Source organism: Rhincodon typus, chromosome 9 (assembly GCF_021869965.1).
Source record: "Rhincodon typus isolate 14 chromosome 9, sRhiTyp1.1, whole genome shotgun sequence".
Classification (NCBI taxonomy): domain Eukaryota; kingdom Metazoa; phylum Chordata; class Chondrichthyes; order Orectolobiformes; family Rhincodontidae; genus Rhincodon; species Rhincodon typus.
Window position 1 is genome coordinate 15,971,731 of NC_063340.1, and position 13,149 is coordinate 15,984,879.

Sequence of the window (13,149 nt, forward strand, 5' to 3'; positions counted from 1 at the left end):
ACTGGCCTGGAGTTTCCTGCCTTCTGCCAAGTACAGCCCCTCTTCTTGAATAGAGGGGCTGTACTTGATATCTGATTCCAGTCCTATGCACCCTCTCCCGACCCTTTGAAAAGTTGTAAAATTAACATTAACACATTTACCACCTCATAGCAATCTTTTTTAAAATCCTAAGATGAAATCCATTTAGACTTTGAGACTTGCCAGCCCACACCTCCAGCAGTTGCTTGGTACCACTTCCTTCATGATCATCATTTTTCTAAGAGATAGCAAGAACTGCTGATGCTGGTGTCAGAGATAACACAGTGTGGAGCTGGAGGAACACAGCAGGCCAGGCAGCATCAGTGGAAAAGGAAAGTTGACATTTTGGGTTGGGACCCTTCTTCAGAAATGGGGAGTGGAAAGGGAGCTCAGAAATAAATACAGAGAGGAGGGGTGGGACTGGGGAATGGAGGTGGGATGGTGATAGGTGATTGCAGGTAGGGAGTGGTGGAGATTGATCAGTTGGATGGGAGAGGTGGATAGGTGGGAGACCAATGACACCACCCGCAAACTGGAGGAGCAGCACCTCATATTCCGCCTCAGGAGCCTACAGCCCGATGGCCTAAACATGGAATTCACCAGTTTTAAAATCTCCCCACCCCCAGCTTCATCCCATGACCAACCCTCCCTCTCATCCCCGCCTCCTTGACCTGTCACAACCTGTCCATCTTCTCTCCCACCTATCCAACCCTCCCATCCCACTGACCAATCCCCACCACTCCCTACCTGTACTCACCAATCACCATCTCACCCCCGCTTCTCGAGCCACATCCCTCCTCTCTCTATTTATTTCTGAGCTCCCTTCCCCATTTCGGAAGAAGGGTTCAAACCTGAAACATCAACTTTCCTGCTCCTCTGATGCTGCCTGACCTGTAATGTTCCTCCAGCTCCGTGCTGTGTTATCATTTTTCTAAGTTCCTTTCCCGCTGATTTATAGCTATTACTGGAATGAGTTATGTATCCCTTATAGCAGATACAGAAACAAAATGTTCATTTCATCCACCATTTGTTTATTGTCTACTATTGAGTCTCTATTCTCACTCGCTGGAGGATCAACACTCACTTTACTTACTCTTTTCCTTTTTGAATACCTAGAGAAACTCTTGCTATCCATTTTTACATTCTTAGCTTGTTTCTTCTCCTACTCTAATTTCTTCCTTATAATTAACCTTTTAGTCATGCTCTGCTATTCCTTATATTCTGAACAATCGCTAGACCTGCCACAGGTCTCTAAGCAGTTTTCCTTAAGTTTGATACTTTCACTAACTTGTTTAGTTAACCATGGATTGTGGGTCCTCCGTTTGGAATTCTTTTAATAAAGGAATATTCTTATTCTGTGTATTCTTAAATATCCCCTTAAATGCATGCCACTATGTCTCGCTTGATCTATCCCCTGCTAATACACCAGCTAGCTCAACTCTCACACCCACATAGATACCCTTATTTAGGTTTAAACTACTAGCCTTAGACTCAATCCTCTCCCTTTCAAACTGGGTATAAAATTCAAACATACTGCGGTTGCTGCTACATAAGGGTGCCTTAACACTGAAGTCATTAATGAACCTTATCACATTACACAATATGAAGTCTAATAAAATCTGCTCTCTGCTTGGGTCCAAAATAGCTGCTGTATGAAACTATCTCCAAAGTATTCTATGAACTCCTCTAGGCTACTACTACCAACCTGTTTTTCAAGTTGCTACGTAGATGAAAGTGACCCATAATTATTGCCATTTGTTTATCACAAACTTCCAATATTTCTTCTCGTATACCTTGTCCCACAATGTGATTATTTCAAGGGGCCTGTAAACCACTCTCACTAGTGATTTATTTGCCCTACTATTCCTCATCTCCTGAACCAAGCTCATCTCTAACTATCCATAAATAACACCCTTAATTAACAAAGCTTTCCCTCCACTTTCTCCTAACTTCCTATTTTTCTTGAATGTCATATACCCATTATTTCAAGACTCAATCCTTGTCATCCTGAGACCACACCTCTGTAATGGCTATCAAATTAGATTTATTGACTTCAATGTGAACTATCAATTCATTCACTTTATTATGAGCACTACACACGTTCAGACGGAGAGTTTTGTCTTTCTTGTTATCTTTATAATATCGAGTCTTGACAGTTGGTGTACTCTGAGGGGTTTTTTTCTCTCTATGCCCCTTCTTGACATTCTCCAACCCTCAGTTCCCATTTTACTGTTTTTGTCTAATGGCCTGTCTCTACTCTTTCACATACCATATCTTTCCACAGTTCATCCCTTGCCTAAATTTCTAATTATGCAGTTTGCAATAACACTGGCCTCCAGCATGGTTTAGGTGTAGACTACGCCAATGATACAGCTCTCACATTCCCATTACTGGTGCCAGCAGTCCACAGATCAGAATCCCCTTCTCCCACACCAGTCTTTGAGCCACCTATGCATCTTTCCAATTTTATGCACCCCATGTCAAATTACACTTGGCTCAGGTAATAATTTAGACATTATAACCTTTCAGGTTTTGATTTTCAGTTTAATGCCTAGCTCCTTATACATGCAAAGCAGAACTTCTTTTCTTGTTCTACCTATGTTGTTGGACCCTGCATGGACCAGGAGCACTGGCTCCTCTACCTCCTGCTGCAAGTTCCTTTCCAGCCCTGAAACAGATGTTCCAAACCCTGGCACTGGGTAGGAAGCACAACCATCTGGACTCTTGCTCTTTGCTGCAGAGAGCGGTAACAATACCCTTCACTGTACTATCAACTACTACTGCATTCTTTGTTGCTCCTCCCACTTGATCATGGTGCCAGGATTGGTTTGTGCCCTTACCTTGCAGCCACCACTCTGATTCAAATAACTTCACACCAATTGGGCAATTGCAGGAGCTGACACTCCTGCCCTCTGGGTCCTGTTACCTACATCACTTACAGTCACACATTCTTTTCCCTAACCACTAACCAAATCAGAAAACCCTACCCTAAGTAGTGTGACTGCCTGCTGGTACAAAGACTCCAGGTAATGTTCTCCCTCTGTGATAGGTTGGATTGTTCTGTAGTTCAGCATCAAGCTCATATATTCTGAGCCAAAGCTGCTCGATTTTCAAACACTGACTCCAGACGTGCTTGCCCTGGATCAAGGAACTCCCACATGCTGCAGCTTTGACATATCACCTGAACTGCTCTCTTCAATGAATTTTAATTGTTGGATTAAATGATTCATGTATTTTCATGATCTTTTATATGTTTTATTAATTTTACCAAAAACTTGCATATTATATTAAAATTTAAGGACAGAAGAGGCCTTAACCACTTATCAGACACTCACCAAACAGCTGGCTCTTTCTCTGTGGCAGAGCCAAGAATCAATTCAAATCAGCTCCAATGAATCTAGCTCTGACTGCTGAAGGGATCTTGCTGTGTTCTATTAGCTGTGCTGGGCTGTACTGTCCTCTACCTCTCGTTGGTTGGGGGGTGTGTGTGTGTGTGTGTGTGTGTGTCATTCTCTCTCTTCACCAACATCTCTCCCTCTCTCTGATGCTAGCTGCCTGCCTCATTGGGTCCTCATCTCACCCATTTCTCTTTCTGATACTGTCAGTCTCAGGGTATTCACCTTGCCTGTTCCTTTCAGTGATGCTGACTGTCTGTCTATGGCTCCTCACCTCATCTACTCCTCTTTGATTACACGCCTTGGGGTATTTTTCTACATTAAAGTTGCTACATAATTTCTTAATTAAGTTGGAAATACGAAATTAGCCAGAATATCACAAGGAAAAGGAATTATTTTGTCATGCAATGTAGTAGGTACAAGTTTGGTATAGATTCAGCCCTTTCCCTCAACAATACCCTGACCTAATAGTCAAGTTGACACATCCAAATTTTTGGACTGTTGCTTAAACTCACAATACTCAGACTCAAAGGTGAGAGTTATCCCAATGAGCCAATACTGACACTAGAGAAAAAAAAACACAAAATTCACTTATAAAATTGAAAATGTGCTAGCATAAAGACAAAATTACACAAACAATGGACACAAAAAGACCCTCTGGTCCATCCAGCCAATACTACAAAATTAATATATAGTCTGCATTACACCATACACACTACCTCACCCATCTGAATCCAAACCATTTTGTGGCAACAAATAAATAAAACTCCCACTGTTATGTGAAAATAAAAATTTGGGAAATCCCTTTTCCATCCCCTTAGGTGACCAAACTTAGTCCAAGAGGCAACGTGTAATTCTGTATGTGGAGAGAAAAGTGAGTCAAGGCCCATCTTGTCAGATGGAAGATTCCAGATGGAAACAATTACTTCAGTGAATAACTTTTGGATATTTTGGCAGTGGTAAGATCAGCTTCCATCTGCTCTTACCCTGACTTGGCAGTAAAACAAAACAAAAAGACGGAAGGATAAATAAGCAGCATTACCGCTGACCTGTGCCCTTGTTAGCTCATTCTACACCAACAACAGTGCTCATATTTAGGGAAAAGAACGTATCAATTTGTTCTATCAGAATCGTTATTCAAAAAAATAAGCGGCAGCTTAACGTTACTAATGCTGCACATGAACTACAGCACTGAGGAAGTTTCCTGTTACGTCACCCTGCCCTCAGTGGTAGCACTTTTCCCTCTCATTACACCTCGGTAAATTGGCTTAGAATGACTTTCTATGTCAAAAGCACTTTATAAATCAAGGTTGTTCTGGTGTTGTCCATGGTAAGCTGCAAGAGGAATCAACGAACAGAAACGACTTTGACTCCATGGTAATGTCCCCCTTTAATGTAACCACAAAACTATTCCCTGCTTCATTGCACATTCTTTCTGGCTAGCTCCCATCCCGGTGGTGTATCAGTGGCAAATTTGGTATGAATCCAGCACAATGATGTCTTGTTCCTACAGTAAGTTGTTGATTTCACTTGGGTTTTCAAGGCACACTCATTTTCTTCATGGCTGCATGTCTCTTTCCTTGGAAGTGCGCAAGCACAGGGTATGGTTCTAGTGTAATCATAGCTTCCTTCATATAATGTACAAGGTTTCTTGGAGTTCCGTTTTCAATGCAGTTCTCCAGAGTCGTGCAATACCTTGATCGGACTGCTGAAATCTTGGGCACCACTTGTTATGATTGTCAGCTCTTGCAGGGTGTAACTTTGACAGTTCACCACATAACATCCTTCCTACCACTGCCTAAAGCCAAATTTCACCCAACTGCCCATGCAACCATCCATTCTCATGGCATGATGCTTTGCCACACCAATTGCAATGCAAACAGACTAAATAAGTGTTAGTCAAAAAGCCTTTACTGGCTCCACTGTCATGTGTCATTATATAGTGGACTTTCAGTCAATATTGAACAAAACACTGCAAAATATGGCCATGCAAGGGACACCTGACTTCTTTTGGAGATTGAAACCACTCCCCTGCCCCAAGAGGGTACAAAAGGAGCATTCCAGACAACTGTTGTAACAATGTTTTTTTCCCAGAGATAATTCAAAATTTCTAATGGCCTTTCAAACACAAAGACAGAACTGTCTGAAACTCTCAGGTATCAAACAAGGACATGGAATAATTGCAATCAACAGAAACCACATCATTTGTCTGGAAAAAATATTTTTCAACTTGTGGAAGTCACATGATGACAAAGCCACTTTTTGTATGCTCTTAACAAAACAGCAAGAAGCTGTTCTGCAGAGAAAATCCTTCTGAAAGGTTTCAAGTCATCTAAACAGAGACGATGATAAATAAATAGCAGTACTTTGGTAGTGGGAGACCCTAAATAGAGAAGGACTGCCTATCCAACTTGTTTCAAATTCAACCTGCTGAAAATCCAACTATCAGAAACATCACCGTTTATGGAGAACCATACCTTCACCAGACTTGCATTCAACTTTAAAGCATCACCTTTATCTAAGGAACTACAGGTTCGCTATGAAAGAGACTGAGATAATTATAAGTTGTAACTGTATGATGTTATCTTCACCTTTATTGAATCTTTGTACATCTGAGAGTGTATGCGTGAGACAAATGAGTGAGATGCAGTGTTTTAAAATCTAGTGCAAGAATGCGTTAATAGAAAAGATTTTTATTTAAAAAAATGAACATGTTTGCTGCTGATTTTACTTAATTGGAACATTCACTTTGAAGGTAAGAAAACTGACATGCCTAACATACAAATGTAATGATTACAGGCAATTGAAAGGAACAAATATCACTGTGCGTGACATAATGCTAATACATGTACAACCAATAAGTATAAATGTTGAAAGGAAATGGTTTATCAATGTTCCTGTGATTTTTTTTCCTGGGTTGTTCCCAGCAGTGTCCTGAAGCTTAATCTATGACTCCTAGAGGTTTCAGGGCAACCAGGACCCGTGCTAATTCTGCCTCTCACACCCTGAAAATATTGCGAGATACCATTTTGGCAATTGACTGTGTCAGATGACGTGCTAAAATTCAAGTGTTTACAGTATTAAGTATCTAGAATGGAAAAAAAAATAAAAGTTTTATAATTCAGACCACACTGTAGTAAATCATACAGAATGTTGATGTGGAGGTGCTGCTATGGGACTGGGGTGGACAAGGTCAAAAATCACATGATACCAGGTTATAGTCAAACAGGTTCTGAAGGAGGAGTCAGGCTCCAAAAACTTGTGCCTTCAAATAAACCTGTTGGACTAAAACTTGGTGTCACGTGATTTTTGACACAGAACGTTGAGGTCATGTTTTGAGAACATTGAGCTCCTGCTATAGGTGAGATGTGTGGTTCTCACAGTACAATCTGTTTAGAAAGCACATTTTGGCACATACCATATTTGCCTAGATTCTTACTATTGGTCTTCATATTTAAATTGGTCTGCCTACGGTTTTAAATAATGTCCCTCTTTCAGCTCCTTTCATTTGTGCAAAAGAAGTCTTCTTTGCATTGACACCATTCATTCCATCTTTGGGCAGTTGTATAGTCAGAAGGCATTGGATCAATGCCAAGAGTTGAGCCCTAAGGTCCTGCACACAGTTCTACAAGAAATTTACATGAGTTATCAAGTCAAAGAATGCATCTTCAAATGCTGTAACTAATCAATTGCATCACTAGGCTTGGATTGTCATCAGTTTATCTCACTTATCAATGTTCTCTTGACAAATTAGGACTCTTACCTGATGTTCATAACCTCCACCACACCCTCATATGGTCAGCATTGGTGCAAGCCTTACACACTCATTTCACAGTGAGCTGTTCAACTATGATGGCCAATGAATAAATATGACATTCAGAGGAGCAATTCCTTCCACTCCTAAGAAACTTCCCATACAGCTGGTCACAATCGCTGCCCCGAAACATTAATTTGACATCACACACATTGCTCTTTGCTAAGTTTCAGGAAGGAGAATTATGCTCTTAACACCCTGAGCAGATATGGCCTCCTGCTGAGAGGTCATCACCATTCCTCATTCCCTCATCCAGTAGCTTGTCCAGTTCTATGTGACCTCTGTTCTTTCTGCAGGCTATGTGTAATCCAAGGAGAATAGCACACTCATGGTTAGGAGCAGTTGGTTTGTGTACAAGCCTTGAAGTCAGCAATACATCTTTCAGATGCTACCACACCACTCCCTGCAGACATTTGTAAATTTAAACAGACAAAGAAAGCACAAAACATTTGTAGAATTGAAGTAATGTCCAGAAGGAATCAGTCAGCAACTAATCTGTGAGCAGTGGATGATCTCTTTAAATATCACTGGTGGGATGTCATTGCTGCTGCTGAATGCACACATGTTATGAGAGGGAACATTGAGCTCCAAAAACCACTTGTGTCAAATCAGCATGTACCCGTCATGATCTGGCAGCTCTGTATGTGTCTGTGGCTGTTCACTGTACATGCGCAAGCACTCTTACAGTGTGGTGTCTGGTGTGACACCAAAGTGGATCTAATTAGGATATAATCCAGGAACTTATTATTTTATAGTATACGGTACATTAAAACTCCAACAGAATAACACTGCGTGTACAATTTCATCAAATAATCCACTATCGTTATACCATGCATACTGTTTTATACATTCACACCATGTTACACACAATGTATTACATTGGTGAAACACTGCAGCAGTACAGCTAGAGAAATTCTAGAATCACACCTGAGCCAACCAGGAAAAGAATACTGAGCTTCATGAGCTGCATGATACTGGCTAACATTGGGTGTCAGAACTTGCACCAATAAATCTACTGAGGAGCCATTTGGCAATGGAAGTCTGTGAGTGGGCACTGTTTGCTTATACCCAATTGCCAATAAAGGCCCTTGAACAGGATCAAGTAAGCAGAGAGACAGTTCCTGATTATCCTATTCGCCTAGACTTGCATAGAGAAGCTTTTACTGGGGCTAAGATTGAGCTATTTGGAGTAACCACCTACCATCTCCTTACATTGGGAACAATTTAGCCAAACATAGGTATTGTAAGGGAGAACTTGAATCAGAAAACAAGGAATAGTCCTGTTAAGTTGTGTGAAATAAGTTGCAACCTTGGGCAGTTGCTCCTGCCTCTTATCAATAAAATGAACCCTTTTCAAAGCAAATGACATGCAAGGGACCATCATGTCTATGACTTGAAGAGAACTGATTAAAGGACAATCAGTAAAAGAAAACACAGTGCCATTAGTAGTTCGATAGAAACATAGAAATTAGCAGCAGGATTATGCCACGTGGCCCTTCAAACCTGTTCCAGCAGTCAATAAGATCATTGTGATCTCAACTGCAGCATCCTATCTTCTATCCCCAACTCCTGAGTTACTTGTCTATCAAAATTCTATCTACCCAGCCTCCCCTATCTTGAATAAAATCAACAGCCTTTAGTTCTTTTTTGGAGAGATTAATTCCATGGATTCGTGTGTGTGACTTTCTGAGAAACAAAAATTCTCCTCTTCTCCATCTTAAAAAGGAAGCATTTTATTTTTAAACTGTGTTCCCTAATATTAATCTTTTCTACAAGAGGAAATATTCTCTCAGTATCCATGCTATCAAGTTTCCTCAGGTTCTTATGTTCCAATGACATCATTTCTGATTCTTTTAAACGCCAATTGTTGTAGGCCCATTCTGTTCAATATTTCTTTATTAGATAAGACCTTCATCCCAGGAATGAGTTGAGAGATTCTTCTCTGAACTGCTTCAAACACAATTATATCCTTTATTGAATAAGGAGATGCACAGTGTTACATCTCATTGGGGTAGCATGCTGGAAATTAGGCCCACTTTGTTTTTCCTAGGATCGTCACAAAAGTTAAAAATGTTATGAAAATATGCAAAAGTCCTCATTTATCTGCCTTTTAAACTGAGGATGACAGGAAGCACAGTCTGAATTTCTGTACTAAACAAGAATTACTATTCTTTAGAAAATCAATAGATTCTAGCCACGGGTAAACAATTGTGAACCATTGGCATCTAATTCACTAGTTAATACTCTAACCCACTTCTAAAATTCCCTGTACACACCTTATACTGACAGACACAATAAAATGGGTGTTATGGGCAGAAGGAAAACTGAGAAAGTAGTTCAGTGGTCCTGTCCATATGCTTCACTGAGATGATCTTTTTGACTTGTCAGGACTTACTGTTCTTCATCTCTCTTCTCCAGGTTCTTTCATTTGCAGGAGGCAAAAGGTAACTGGTTCAGACTTACAAAGTCTCAGACTTATTGTTTCAAAGGTACAGACCTTGAGCAACCGATGAGGGGGAATAATGTGGCTTTCTTTAGGTTTGAGGTGTTCTTTTACTCCAGAGGATCAGAAGAACAGCAACAGACAACACAATCTTTTGGAATCTCATTCTAGGTTTCAAGAAATGGTGTCTATCCTCCTGATTATACTGCTCCCCCCTCACCATGCCACAACATTCCTATTTATTCCTTCCACTTGAATGGCTTCCTATACCTCACTGTACAGCACTAACTAACTCTGTGCCTGTATAGAAATTGGTAAATCACACTGAACCTGTATAGAATTTTGATAAATCACATTGTGCCAGTTCAACTGATAAGTTAGTCACACTGTGCCAATATGAGGCATTGGAAAATCACATTGTGCCTGTACTGGAGATTGGTAAATCACACTCTGTATACCCCTGCCCTCCTGTAATGGAGTCACAGCCTCACACTTGTACAGGTTAGACTAGTAATCTCAGATTTGTCTTTCATTCATTGGAGACAGGCTTATCCCAGCATTCCTAGTGGCCGTGAAAGGCTTCTATTAAAACTGCAGGATGTACAGTTTTAATATAAGGCTTTCACTTACAGTTATGAATGCTGGGATAGCACTCACATCAGTAAATCCTATAAACCTAGGATCTGTGAAAGAAACTAAAACAGAGAGATATGGAGGCAGACACATAAAAGATAAGGGGAAATACAGAGAAAAGGAAAAATAAAGGTGCCTCTTAATTGTTGCCACTTTTATAAAGGTTTCAGTTTATATAATTTGGTGTACTTTGGGTATATAGTTTGAGTAAAAATCTGACTACACTGAATCCTACCAGAACCCACACCTCCAAACAAATGTTGTAAGTGCACTTCTCACTGTTCAACATACACTGCCATCAGTAATATGATGCCACCAGCAGTATAATGTCTTTAGTAAAATGGGTCTGCTTTGTGACACCTCACTGTCCAGATCAAAGAATGGAAGTAATGGTTCAGCTTAGGACTGGAAAGCAATTTGGTTTGTAGGGGCACATGGGTAAGCAATCACATGCCATCCAACGATGCTCCCCAATGCATTTTTTTTAAAGCGTTCTATCGTTGAATTATTTTGAATAATCAACCGGGGAGGTAAGTTACACACTTAATAAGCACAGCTCCAAGATCCTCCTGTTTGCCTGTAGTTATACTGTGCAGATGCAAAGTAGATGCTTTCTAAATTACTTGTCAAAGGCATCTTGAAAAGCAGACATTTTGTGCATAGTCCAGTAATGACATCAGCAGTGAGAAAAAGAGGGTTATGGTCAGCACACTCAATTCCTGCCGCCACTGAACAGCAAATTCTCCACAAAATGTCTCCTCCCAGCTGCCTCTCGAACCAGCATTTTGAAAGCCCAGAAACAAGGGGGAGGGGAGTGCTAAAGCACATAGCCCATCGCGTGGTAGGACATGTTTCTGATAAACGATTACATTTGCTTTTTATGCGGAGGGAGCACAAAACCAAAAAAAAATTCTTAAAAGCGCAGTTTTTAAAAAAAAATGAAAGTGACCCTACAGTGAAGGAGTCCATATTAATGCATTCGGAAGCCTTAAATTCGCTGCAATTAAAAGAAGCATGGGACGGACAAAAACTTGCAACTGGGACTGATGCCGGGTCAATGCAAGGAAGAAACGGGGTGATGGATGGAGAAAGGAATGAAATGTGATTTTGTTTTAATCGATGCGCGGTGCGTTAAACAACATGAACAGTAGAAGCCTCAATCTAAAATATTCGGTAACCGCCTAACCCTATTCGTTATCCACCCCCCGCCTTGCTTCAAATGTAATCGCCTCACTACCATATTTGGACAGCGTGCTACCAAAATGACCTTGGATTGTTGCTGCAGACCTTTTGGGGAGGGGTGGGATTCTATTGCAGACACAAAATAAAATATATTATGTATAAAGGAGCAGAACTCAAGACCAAGTTAACTTTTTATTGGAGTAAACAATAGAAAGTTTTGACCAGAAGTTGGGGGGGAGAAAATCAGTCGCATACATTTAAACGTGAGGGGTGGATTACAGCACAAGCCGGTGCATCGTTCTTTGTTTTAAAAACACGGGGCATTCCGGTGCACAGTTATATTTAGTTAAAAGTGGGGTCAGAAAGGAGAGGAAAGAAAATTGCATTTAATGCAATGCAGCGGTGGAGGCCGATGTTTTGCATTTTTTTTTTAAAAATTAAAATTTTAAATTTAAAATGGTTCTTCTCTTTTATTCGGTTACCGGGGATGAAGGAGGAGGGTTGTCAGTTTCTTTTTTTAAAAAAAAAGAGGCACAATAGGAGTTGTACCGGCTGCAAATATGGAAAGCGGGCGTCTGGTGAAAACGCGCCCGAGAGAGGGAGCGAAGGCGCGGGCGCCATCCAGTAAGTGGCGGCCCCAGGGCCGTTCGGCCGGCGCCCGTCTGCTATCCTGGTCCTGTCGCCCTCGCGCCGCCTCAGCGCCCCGGGAGCTCTCAGCCCACTCCGGTCATGTGACGGTGAACGTAACGGAACGTGCAGCAACCGTTTGGCAGTTTGGTTCGAGGGGAGGGGGAAGGCGGCGGCGGCGCGGCGCGGAGCTTCGGTCGGTCTCTCTCTCTGTGTGTGTGTGTGTGTGTCTCTGGGCTGCGCAACAGCGAAGAAAACCCGAGCGGGGGAGGGGAGAAAAAAAAAACAAAAACCGGAGTCTTTTTTTTTTTTACACACGTGTACACACACACACACAAACCATCACCCCCCTCTTTCCTCCACCACCCGACACCGGAGCTGGAGGAAGCAGGTCGGTAAACCGGGAGAGTTGGTGGGGGGGGATGGGAATGTGAGGGAAGGAGGGGGGAGGGAGAGAGGGAGGAGTAGGAGGGGGTGGTGGCTGAAGGGAAGGGGTGGTGCCCGGGCTCGGCGCCTCCTCGCACGGCCGGCGTGTTGCTCCGCTACAGGCCTCACCATTCGGGAGGTTAAACGGTGCACACGACCGAGAGGCGGAGAGGAAAAAGAGAGGGTTTTGGGGGGGGAGTCGGTGGAATGTGATTTTTTGGTTTAAAATTTGAATATCTCGGTGTCTGTCACTCTTGCTCTCTCTTTGTCCCTCCCTCTTTTCCTCCCTTTTTGCCCGCCGTGCCCTCCCTTTCCCCAGTGCGGAAGTGGCGGCCTCTGTGTGCGTGTGTGAGAGAGAGGCGCGCTCCTCATCCGGTCACACGAGGAGAGAAGCCATTAGCGCCACCGCAGACAGCGGGCCCGGGAATCCGGGCGAACCGCTCCAATGTCGAGGGGAGCGCGGTAACCCCGACACCCGGCTGCGAGCCGGAGACTAAATCAGGCGTCTGTCCTTTCGCTCCCCGAGCCTTCGCCCGCGCCGCCCCCTCGCCCTTGTCTTCTTCCCCCACCTTTGCCCTTGTCGTTGGCGTCTCCTTCTTCACCCCCCCCTT

The 13,149-nt window shown here is 42.4% G+C and overlaps 1 protein-coding gene across 2 annotated transcripts in view; it reads left to right on the forward strand.

The window, feature by feature from the left end:
- The first annotated feature begins 11,637 nt into the window (after positions 1-11,637).
- LOC109916499 (zinc finger and BTB domain-containing protein 2) overlaps positions 11,638-13,149 on the forward strand; it is a 26,839-nt gene continuing 25,327 nt past the window's right edge. For both annotated transcript variants that reach the window (XR_007262924.1, XM_048601273.1), the window contains exon 1: positions 11,638-12,503. The gene's annotated coding sequence lies outside the window, so the exon portion shown is untranslated. The remainder of the gene's footprint in view (positions 12,504-13,149) is intronic.